The sequence below is a fragment of the Onychostoma macrolepis genome, chromosome 03 (genome assembly GCF_012432095.1).
Source record: "Onychostoma macrolepis isolate SWU-2019 chromosome 03, ASM1243209v1, whole genome shotgun sequence".
Taxonomy (NCBI): domain Eukaryota; kingdom Metazoa; phylum Chordata; class Actinopteri; order Cypriniformes; family Cyprinidae; genus Onychostoma; species Onychostoma macrolepis.
In genome coordinates this window covers 39,594,104-39,606,471 of record NC_081157.1, presented here as the reverse complement: position 1 = coordinate 39,606,471, position 12,368 = coordinate 39,594,104, and the positions used below count along the sequence as shown (strand labels likewise).

General features: G+C 36.7%; 1 pseudogene; it reads left to right on the top strand.

Annotated features, from left to right (window-relative positions):
• Positions 1-2,689, top strand: LOC131538000 (heat shock 70 kDa protein-like; annotated as a pseudogene).
• Positions 2,690-12,368: the final 9,679 nt, after the last annotated feature.

Here is a 12,368-nt window from a genome sequence, read left to right as displayed (position 1 = left end):
TTCAGCAGCGCAACACTGGACCGCATAAAACACGGCTGATTCCTTCAGTTCTCTGTATACTTCAGCAGAGGTCTGAATTACTGCGGAAAGAGCGAGACATCGAAGTGAACTATCCAAGCAAGAGCCACAGTTACCCTGACAGAATTCATACAAGGTAAGCTGAAAAATAATTAATACTACCACTGTTCGTTTGGAGTTACAATACTTATGCCACAAACTTGAATCGCTTAGCCTACTGTAAATTATGTTTTTCTTGTATGCATCTGTTTCACGATTAAGTGTCAATATAAATGTGATGAAGAGTCGCCTAATGAATCACTAATTCGAAATCTATTGAAGTGTATGTTTAAGTGTGTATTATTAGGCTATAGGCTATTTAAGTGTATTATTATTATTAATGATAATAATAATAATTTATTAATAATAAATAAATAAATAAATAATTGTATTAATATAGTGTGAACATGCAAAAAAAGATATTTACATAGAAACAATTACCTAAAGTTTAACTACAAAAATAACAGATTCAATGGTGAAAATGAGTCATTTTACATTGCAGTGATTTAGTTTTTTCTTTTTGCTTGTTGAATACAGGTAGACATAAAAAGAAATCAAACATGTCGTCAGCAAAAGGAGTTGCTATTGGGATTGACCTGGGCACCACCTACTCCTGTGTGGGGGTGTTTCAGCATGGAAAAGTGGAGATCATCGCCAATGACCAGGGAAACAGAACAACACCCAGCTATGTTGCCTTCACGGACACTGAGAGGCTCATTGGAGATGCAGCTAAAACCAGGTGGCCATGAACCCCAACAACACTGTGTTTGACGCCAAGAGGCTGATCGGCAGAAAGTTTGATGACCCAGTTGTGCAGTCTGACATGAAGCACTGGTCTTTCCAAGTCGTCAGTGACGGCCGGAAGCCGAAAGTTCAAGTTGAATACAAAGGAGAAACCAAGACATTTTACCCTGAAGAGATTTCCTCTATGGTCCTGGTGAAGATGAAGGAGATTGCTGAAGCTTATCTGGGGCAGAAGGTGTCAAATGCAGTTATCACAGTTCCCGCCTACTTCAATGACTCCCAGAGGCAAGCGACTAAAGACGCTGGAGTAATCGCTGGACTGAATGTCCTGAGAATCATCAACGAGCCCACAGCTGCAGCCATTGCCTACGGCCTTGACAAAGGCAAAGCTTCAGAGCGCAACGTCCTGATCTTTGATCTGGGTGGAGGCACCTTTGATGTGTCCATCCTGACCATTGAAGATGGCATCTTTGAGGTGAAGGCCACAGCTGGAGACACTCATCTGGGTGGGGAGGACTTTGACAACCGCATGGTGAATCACTTTGTTGAAGAATTCAAGAGGAAGCACAAGAAGGACATCAGTCAGAACAAGAGGGCCCTGAGGAGGCTGCGGACAGCATGCGAGCGAGCCAAGCGGACCCTCTCTTCCAGCTCTCAGGCCAGCATCGAGATCGACTCACTGTACGAGGGCATCGACTTCTACACGTCCATCACCAGAGCGCGCTTTGAAGAGATGTGCTCAGACCTCTTCAGAGGAACGCTTGAGCCTGTGGAAAAAGCCCTGAGAGACGCCAAGATGGACAAGTCTCAGATTCACGACATTGTGTTGGTTGGAGGATCAACAAGAATCCCAAAAATCCAGAAGCTTCTGCAGGATTTCTTCAACGGCAGAGACTTGAACAAGAGCATCAACCCAGACGAGGCAGTGGCTTATGGTGCTGCGGTTCAAGCCGCCATCCTCATGGGAGACACATCTGGAAACGTCCAGGACCTGCTGCTGCTGGACGTGGCTCCACTGTCCCTGGGTATTGAAACCGCAGGTGGAGTCATGACGGCCCTCATCAAACGCAACACCACCATCCCCACCAAACAGACCCAGACCTTCACCACCTACTCAGACAACCAGCCCGGTGTCCTGATCCAGGTCTACGAGGGAGAGAGGGCCATGACAAAAGACAACAACCTGCTGGGTAAATTTGAGCTGACAGGAATCCCACCTGCTCCACGTGGAGTCCCGCAGATCGAAGTGACCTTTGACGTCGATGCCAACGGAATCCTAAATGTGTCCGCGGTGGACAAAAGCACTGGAAAAGAGAACAAGATCACCATCACCAATGACAAGGGCAGACTGAGTAAAGAGGAGATTGAGAGGATGGTGCAGGAAGCAGACAAATACAAAACTGAAGATGATCAGCAAAGAGAGAAGATCGCTGCCAAAAACTCTCTGGAGTCTTACGCCTTCAACATGAAGAACAGCGTGGAAGATGAGAACCTGAAAGGAAAGATCAGTGAGGACGACAAGAAGAAAGTTATTGAGAAATGTAACGAGGCCGTCAGCTGGCTAGAAAACAACCAGCTGGCTGATAAGGAGGAGTATGAACATCAGCTGAAGGAGCTGGAGAAAGTCTGCAATCCAATCATCACTAAACTGTATCAGGGAGGGATGCCAGCTGGAGGCTGTGGAGCTCAATCACGTGGAGCATCAGGGGCCGGTGCTCAGGGGCCAACTATTGAAGAGGTGGATTAAAATACCTCAGGAATGGAATGGTTCAGGGACTGATAAAACTCTTTTCTCTTTGACTCTTTCTTTTTTTCTCTTTTCTTCTATCGTTGCACATTATATTAGTTCACTCCACTTTGCTACTGTTAACCTTGACATTACCTAGTCAATATGTTTTGACTTAGAAAATTTCAAGCTTATTTTTTAAGATTTTTACATTATTTATCATTCATGTTTTTTACTGTTACATGTTGAATGTTGTGGTGGAACTGTAAATAAAATTGTTAATATTTTAAATTGTGTGGTTGTACTCTTTTTTTTTAAAAAGTAACTTTTTTTAAAAGTTACATAAGATCTCTTTAAATAAAATAACAGTAAAGGTGGAATTTACAGTCAACTCTGAGGCATTATCCATATATTATGGGCTTTGTCACATTATAGATATAAGATTAATTGATATCAAAATGCCTACAGGCTTTAAAGACATATAATATATACTGTATATACACAGACATCAGTTTTGAGTTTAAGGTACAGCTTTTCTAATGACTTTAGGCCAAAATCCTTCTACACATTTATGCTGTAGTTGCTGACATAAGCAGCAGGGGTCAGCATGTCCTGACTGTAAAACACAACCGCAAATCCTTGGACCTCACATCTGCTGGAAGGCTTCTTAGCTGAACCCCGGCACGAGTACAGCAAAAAAGAGACTATGACATAATCTTCCTTGACTTTAGAAAAACGATACATCATCCAAACACCCTTCTAACACCAATTAACTGACTTCTTCATATGGGACACACAGTCCTTATTTACAAAAGATGTTTAATTACTAGTAGTAGAATTATGCAATACATCTAGGAGAGCAACACCATCTGGAGTTACTAAAAGGATATTGAATGTCAAATTGTAAAACACATTCCAAAGATGCACAAAAGTACATGAGATGACCCTTACTTTACCGCTCATATCTGATTTCACTGTAACAAATTTGATGTTCAATACATCCCAAAGATTAAAACAAGACATGGATCACAGGTGACACTGTGTGCACCATGGCCATGTGACTGCAAACATGTATACAAGTGTTTATGCATATGAGATAAATGTGGACAAATGTTCTAAGAACATTTCGCTTTTTAAATAAACCGTTCTTTGATTAACAATATATAAATGCCAGTTCAATGAATATTCTGGGTTCAACACAAATTCACTTAACAGCATTTGTGGCATAATGCTGATTAAAAAATGAGGTGTTTTGTATCTAGTAGTGATACAATTGAAACATTGAGTATTTTAACATTTACTGTAACCCACAGGTTTTTTTAGAGAAAAGGAGAGACATGGAAATATTGTGGCAAGGCATTTTTGATTGAGCATTACTTTTACTGAACCCAGAACATTCTTTTAATTGAACTGAAGCCATTAGTTTAGTCATCAGTAACACATTTGACCATCATTGTAACAGCTGCTGATTAATTATAATGAGCACTGATTTAAGATGCTGATTAGGGCAATTATGTTGGCATCAGGCATGTGTCTCTGCTCGGACTGGAGCCAATAAGCCACATGTGCATGAATGTGAGCATTTCAGGAAGAGTGTGAGGCCACCATGTGTGAAAGTACAACATTTCAGGCCCTTTCCCTATTAAGTTTAAGCAGTGTCCCTGGCATGACAAGGATGGCCCTTTTGGACTGAAGCATGCCAATCAAAACATGCCCCACCACAGAAAATACAACCTCAATAATGGAAGAACAATAAATTTTTTTTTAAAAACCTCATCAAAACATGAGCGGGACAGTAAAGAGGATCCACATACATGTATAGCATGGACACATGACGTGCTTTTAAAGTCATCCTGGTACATCTCCATGATCCTCACACATATACAGTACATTTAGCTGTTTGTTTGTTCCATAGTAACACTAAATCTCATCCTAATTGTATGGGAACAAATATTGTAACTCTATAGTGTACAACTGCACCTTCTAAATTATTATTAGACAAATAAATGCCTGAATGTATTTCTATACTCAAACACCCATGCAGAATGCACACTGTTTACCTCTAAGTTGATCCTGCCCAGTGCTGTTTACACATAATACAATCATATATAGATGCTTACGCTCATAAACTAACTGAATATACATATGCTAGAACATTTGTAAAATAAATTTTTGTAAACAGGCTTGTAATCGACCACCAGGTTTAATTATTTCCTTTTAGCAGATAAAAATGTGACCCTGGACCACAAAACCAGTCATAAGGGTCCATTTTTTGAAAAACTGGAATCTGAAAATTTTCTTTAAAAATTGAGAAAATCGCCTTTAAATTTGTCCAAATGAAGTCCTTAGCAAAGCATATTACTAATCAAAAATTAAGTTTTGATATATTTATGGTAGGAAATTTACAAAATATCTTCATGGAACACGATCTTTACTTAATACCCCAATGATTTTTGGCATAAAAGAAAAATGGATAATTTTGACCCATACAATGTATTGTTGGCTATTTCTGCAAATATACCTGAGCTACTTATGACTGCTTTTTTGCTCCAGGGCCACAAATGGTGCATAAATGATGCATAAATGTCTTTATTAAGTTCTATAAGACGCACTGTGTTTGGATCCTAGCAGGACTGAATTATGTCAGTGAGTGTGTGAGTTCCAGACTTACAACCAATCAACAATGTCACTGTAAATATAAGCCTGTGACAGCTGCTTCTGAGAGTTTTGTCATGTTTCGGCATGCTCACATCTGGTCCTCATTCTTGCAAATATGCAAAAATGTAAACAAACTTACATTTTACCATAACTATTATCAGTGTTGGGAAGGTTACTTTGGAAATGTAATATTTAGTGTAACTAGTTCAATTACTTTATTAAAGTAATGTAACTGATTACATTTGATTACTTTTTGATTACATTTCAAATGTTTTCAACTGTTAATCATTTTCAAACATTTAAACCAGGCAAGGTTAATCTTACAGTATAGTACTCAAAGCTGCTTTGGTGCCCTGAATTTCACAACTCAATTACATTCATGTAGTAGGTTATGCTACAATGCTGAAATAACTGTAATATTAGATCTGGCATGGTTACCGACCTTATTCAAGGAAGGAAAAACTTTACCTATATATTTTCAGTCAAAGGGTTCATAAATAGAAGTGTGGCTGGTAAAGACCTCTTTAGCTAGCTAGCAGACTTGCTAATTTGTTATGAATGGAGATTAACATTGTTAAATAAATGACTGGACATGCACCAGGCAATACAGAAATATGTCTTGAATACTCATTAGGTGGGAATAGGCAACGTCTTTCCTATTTTATTTAATGAATGCTTACAGTTAACTGAAGGCTACATTATGCAGATACTTCCTCAGGTTCAACATTGAAACCTTTGATGTCAATAGCACTTTAATATGGGAAAACATATTTTGCACTGAACTGTTACTTGCATTGTAGCAAATCTTTCAATGGCAGTGGTGTGCTGCAAATTCAAACAAGAGAACCAATCAAAAGCATGAGGGTAGCATAACTTTACTAAACAGCCTTTAAACGGCAGGAGGCAATATGCACATTAAAAACAGGCAAAGCAACAAATTAATATTATTCAACATATCATTTTTTTACAAAAAATATTCAGATGTAACCCCCTTTGTAATTGTTAACATTTTTATAAGTAACTGTAATTTAATTACACATTGATTTCTCAGTAACTGTAATGTACACTTACATTTATTTTTTAATTAAATTACATAATGCTGTTACATGTAACTAGTTACTCCCCAACACTTCTATTTATAATGCTATGAAAGATTTTTGTCAAAGTATATAGTGAAAGCATAACTAACTAATCTGATCGTTATTGTTTAAAATGCAATGTAAATAAATGTAATAGATTAATCTACCCACTATTCTTTGCCCAATTTATTTATTTATTTATTTTTTAACTTTTATTTTTAGAATTTGTGTTAAAACAGGAAAAACATGTAAAATAAGTGTTATCATTAATTTAAACTTTAAATAAATAAAATAAAATAAAATTATTAACTAAAGCTACAGGTACTCTAAATGCATTTTCATGACCACAAAACGTAAAATAAAAATGGTCACAAATTAATTTTAGTTTTAGAACTTAATATACATTAAACATGAGAATGCAACTGGCAATAAAGCTAGACTGTGCTAAGAAATTAGCAGTTAAATATCTTTAAATGATAGTAGTTAGCATAGCACATTAAACTTTGGCAGCCCTAAAATAATAAAACTACAATAAATCTAAATAACCAAACTAGAACACACACAAACACAAAATTAATAAAACATTTAATTAAAAAGGAAAAAACGAAAATTAAAATGAGAAAAATTGAAAATAAATTAGCAATAAAAACAAAATAATTAAAAACTACAATAACCTTTCATAAAATTATTAATGCATAATAGCACATCTAGCAACAGGAGCATCACCAGACATGAGGTGCACATGCTCAGTCTGCTGCTGATGTTGTTGATGCTTATTAGATGATTATGATGATTAGCTGCTACTGTAGCACATTGGTGGACTCGTTCACATAGGTGAAAACATCAAGGGTTGCTATGCAACCATGCTTGTGGTTGGGCCTTGTAAGGCTAGAGTCTGTTGCAGAGCAAGAGGTCGACACCCCTAAAGCCGAACTAAATATAACCTGAAGGGGGCAGAGAGAGAAAGAGAGAGAGAGTGAGTGAGTGTGAGAGAGAGAGAGAGAGTGTGAGAGAGAGTGAGAGAGAGAGAGCGAGAGAGGTTATTGAGTGAGGGTGTTAGATTTTCTTTGGGATATCCTCTGTCCTCTCTTCTTTCAAGAATACCCAAGGACAACCCTGCTATTATTAATAGTGATAAGAAGCTGTTCCCATAGAAATGTTCCTTCGCTGTAAAAGCTGATAACTGTTTTTCACAGCTGTGACATCTGATGCACTCACTCAAAAACATTCTCTTTCATCTGACAGCTCCCAACCACCCACATAAATAATGTTGTCCCTGCCTTTATGATGGTCAGTGCATCTATTATTTCACATAGTGAGACATGTCAAAACACATTAAATCACCAGTGCTTTAAAATGCATGGAAGCCCATTACTGCCACAGAACAAAAAAAACTTTATGATATATTCTTATAAACTCCAAATTGTGATATATAAAACTTACAACTGTGAGAAAAAATAAAAAAATCACTAAATAAAGACAATTAACTTTTTATGTCATTCTGTGGTGGACAAAAAAAAAAAAAATCAGAATTGAGATGTAAACTCAGATTTCTGATAAATAAATTCAGAATTGTGAGGTATTATCTCGGAATTGTGAGAAAAAAGGTGAGAGTTCTCAGTTTAAATCCTGCAATTCAGATTTTTTTTTCCCTCAGAATTGCAAGTTGACATCTCACAATTGTAAATCAGTTTATATAATTTTCTCAGAATTCCAAGAAACAAACCTTATTTTTTTCTAGGCAATGGGCTTCCTATAATAATAAGCTACTATTATTTTCACCCAACTTAAATAATGGAGGGAAATGTTTTATTGCATTTGCTTCTCAGATAAAATGGGAATACAATGTACAGTATAACACTATAAAAAAGTAAAACGTTTAACTTGTAATATTTTTCACATTTTAATTTGGATGTTGCCACATTTGGTAAATTTAAGTTAATTGACAAAAAAAAATTATGCTTTAGGGGCAGAACATTTTTCAATGTGATTGTACAAAAAAAAAAAAAAAAAAAAAAATTGTTATAAAATAACATTAAAAGTAATAAATGCACTTCTGGGTTGGTCTACATGATCTTGAACATATTCACGTGCCATCTGTGTGCGTGCAGTCTATGTGCGTATATAGAGACGTTAGTCATTAAAGACTGGATTACAGCTCCATACTTTGGAGCCACAGATTCAAATAACCAGGAATAGGGACAGTGCTGAGAATTTAACACCATTCCTGTCCAACACCTGTCACACGCTTGTTTGGCGCACACATGTACACAACATACTGTACACGTGTGTAAGATGTGTGAAATCACCCTGGCTTCAGTATTTATTAATACATTAATGTTCATTTATGAATAAAAAAAAAAAAATTAAGAAAAAAAGCCCATAGTAATCACCAATGTGTTTGAAAATAATGTATTTGTTAGATCAGTTAAGCAGACTTGACAGCTCAACCACCGTCAAATATTGCCAAGATGTTGTTCCCCCATATTTTCCTCTTCGTTACTTTCTCTAATTCCTCAAATTCACATTTTACTCTGTCACTTCTAAACTTTCTTCTTCATATTTGTTTCCCTAACTCCATTCTACACTCCTCTCATTCACCACTGTATATATTTAACCTTCAATTCATCCCAGCATCTTGGCTTTCCTGAGTCCCTCTTCTCTTTCCCTTGATCCGTCTTCCTGTCATCAGCAGCGTCTCTGTATGTTCCCCGAGCCAAGTGCAGACCTAAAAAGGAAGACACATACACAATGACAGAGCTACAGAAGGATAAATATACTCATAAAATGAGGGAATGTTATTTCTTAAATCTTCCGGCACTAACCTGTCAGTTCCATGTCCGATCTCTCTCCAGCACAACATCAGATATCCTCCGCCCCGTCAATCACTTCACCAGCAGAAGATCATCACTCAATCAATTTCTCTCAAACTTCCTCTTTTTAAAATGTGTTTTTGTACACTGTTATCTTTCACACCTAGCAACTCTTACTTCAGCTGCCTTTACTGATGACATGTATTGATACGCCATATATATGTTGTATTGCGAAATTTTATTACAATACAATTTTATTTTTAACATTTTAAAATGAATTTTATTCCTGTCATGGCAAAGCTGAACAGCCATTTCTAGTCTTCAGTCCAGTCTTCGTTGTAATATGCTGATTTGGTGCTCAAGAAACAATTGTTTTTATTATTAATGTTGAAAATAATTCATATTTTGCTTAAAATATTTTAATATTCTGCTCAATATTTTTCAGGACACTTGGATGAATAGAAAGAAACAGCATTTATTTACATTTATAAATCTTTGTTAATGTGTTTACTGTCACTTTAATCAATTTAATGCATCCTTGTTAAATAAAAGTATTAATTTCTTTAAATTTTTTTACCATAATGTCAATATTTTGAACAAAACAGTGCCATTTGTGCTTTAAAATAGCATATTACCATATATCCATCATGAGTCAGGTTGTATTATTCAAATAATAATGTTTTGTAATTATTTTGTCATTTTGAATATAAGAAATTCACTGTGAATGAAATCATCTAGCGCATTTTTGCAGCAATGCAACGTGTCCTGCAACATGAGCACAGACATGCCAGCAGAGCCGGGACACATTCTGTACAATGACAGGGACGTCAGAATCATGACACACAAGCACACCTGATGGGGCCCAGGTCAGAGAGGGGGCAAGGTGTCAGAGGTGAAAAGTCATAGAGAGTCAGTGGTGAAAACTATTTCAAGTACTGTGAAAAGAAACAAAGAACAGGAGAGAAAGGCAAATGAAACAAAACACAGAATGTCTGAGGCCTGTGTGTGAACTGTAACCATAACACTTACTGAGAGCCTGAATGGCTGAATATCTGCTGTACCCCTCACGCCCTCCGTTTCTTCGGCCACGCAAGAGCTGTGAGGGTCACCTCCTAGCCTCCATCCCTGAAATAAACACAAAAATCCAACAATCGAGTTGAGCCACCGCTGATCCACGTCACTCAGATCTATTAATACACAACTGCTGCTCAATCTACAGTTACACAAGAAGCAAAAGGACCACCAGCCCCCCACCGACACAGACAACGGGGTCTAGTTCCATTGTAACACCTAAATAACAATAGTCAGGGTAGAAGAACAAGACTCAGTCTTCACACATATATTTCAGTGAGGAGATGCAGATAATGAATTTCAGAGAATATAGACCAGCATGAAAGTACTGTTAAACAGAGCAAAACTGATATCGAACTATACAGGAAGTCTTTTTTTTTATTTTAGTATTATTTATATACTATTAATTAAGATTTTATTTTTAGATTTTCAGTTATAATTTTAAGTTTAGCTTTTAATATTTTTTCTGCTTTTGTCATTTTATTAGCTTTTTAAAAAAATATTTCATTTTATTTAGCTTTACTTCATATTCAGTTTGTTGCCAAGTCAACAATTCTAATTTATAATTTATTCTAATTTATACTTCAAGTTTTTTTTCTGTTCTGTATCTAATATTTATATTTATTTCAATTGGCAACATTTTTAATTTTAGTTAACAATAATAATATATATTGTGGCATGCAAAAAAAAAAAAAAAAACGTGTTCCCTCTTGTGCAAGTGTTGATGGATGAAAACATTATCAGATCTAATGGGAGAATTAAATGTCCCTACTCCTGGAAACTACAAGCCTTTATGATCCAAAGGTCAAAGGGCAGAGAAGCGGCTGAAGGGAAGCACGAACTGTAGGCACTTCACATAGGCATGAACATGAGGTGTGAATGACAGGAAAGGCTGAAAGATGTTTTGAGACATTTACTCACCCGTCTGGTATAGTCTTATAATGCTCTGGTGTGCCTGTATGTGTAATGCATGTAGGACTTCAAGACCAAGGCCAAAATGATACAACTTTATGCATTATTAAATAAATGTAGCCAATAAAATGACACACTAAGAATTATTCAAATTGATTGTCATGCAAGTCTACTGGTATGGATTAAGTTCAATTGACATGAGAATGATGACAGGGTGAACCCCCTCTAAAGAACCCGAGCCTGAGACTTGACTGAACTGACGCTTTCGATGTCTAAAAATATGATCATTGTCTTAATCCACTCACACAATATAATTTTAAACAAATATCTTCACTACACAATACAGAGTAAAAAAGAATAAATATTAAATGCAAAACTTGTTTTCCATACTTCATCCATTGTTTTATTATATTCACCCTAATTACACACTTTACAGTTATTGAGAGCATTAAGTTATTAAAAATTAAGTTTGCTAAAAAAAAAAAAAAAATCATAAAATGAATGAATGGCCATCAAATGGGCTAAAATCATACAACGGTTTCTTCCTGTCCTTAATCTAGTTTGGCAAAAATGATTTAACCAGTCATCTATCACTGTCTATTCTTCCAAACAATCTGTCAACAAGACAAAAGATCTACCAACTTTAGAGACATTCAGAATCTAATAATGCCTTCATTTCTACCTTAGCAGTCTCTTTCTTTCCCTCTTTACGCACTCTTGCTAATGAATCCCTCCTCAGCCTGTTTTACAGCACATTTGCCATGTCTGAAGAATTGTTTTAGCCTCACTCACTTTTTCCATAGCTGTTAATCTCGGGTGCTAATCCCGATTTGACGATCATGTATTTTCAAACATACATTCACATCACAGCTCTTACAGAATGAGCAGGCATTTTAATCCTGTAGCACATAATTATAACAAGGCCCTGTAAGTTTTTAATCCCCACAAAAAGCCAAGCCTTTGGTCATCCCTTTCTGCATATCAACATCCCAAAACCATTTGAGCAATCACTCATTCAGCCACCCCCCAACCACCATACCAGCACCACAATTCCCCATTCACTGTCTCCATCCTCCTGTCGGTGCACGTTCCAAAAACAGATCCAAATTTCAACCCCGCTTTCAAGGCTGCTCACCCCTGCTGCAGTTGTCGCCCAATTGCTCCAATCACACCCCTTCATCTCTCTTCCCAAGGCCATGCCCCTTCCTCACCATATTTGTCTGATTTCAGCCAATAGGGGGCCTCCTCTGGGTGTGACCTGGGAGATGGTTTGCCTGGTGTCTTTATAAAACTCTACAGAGATGGGTG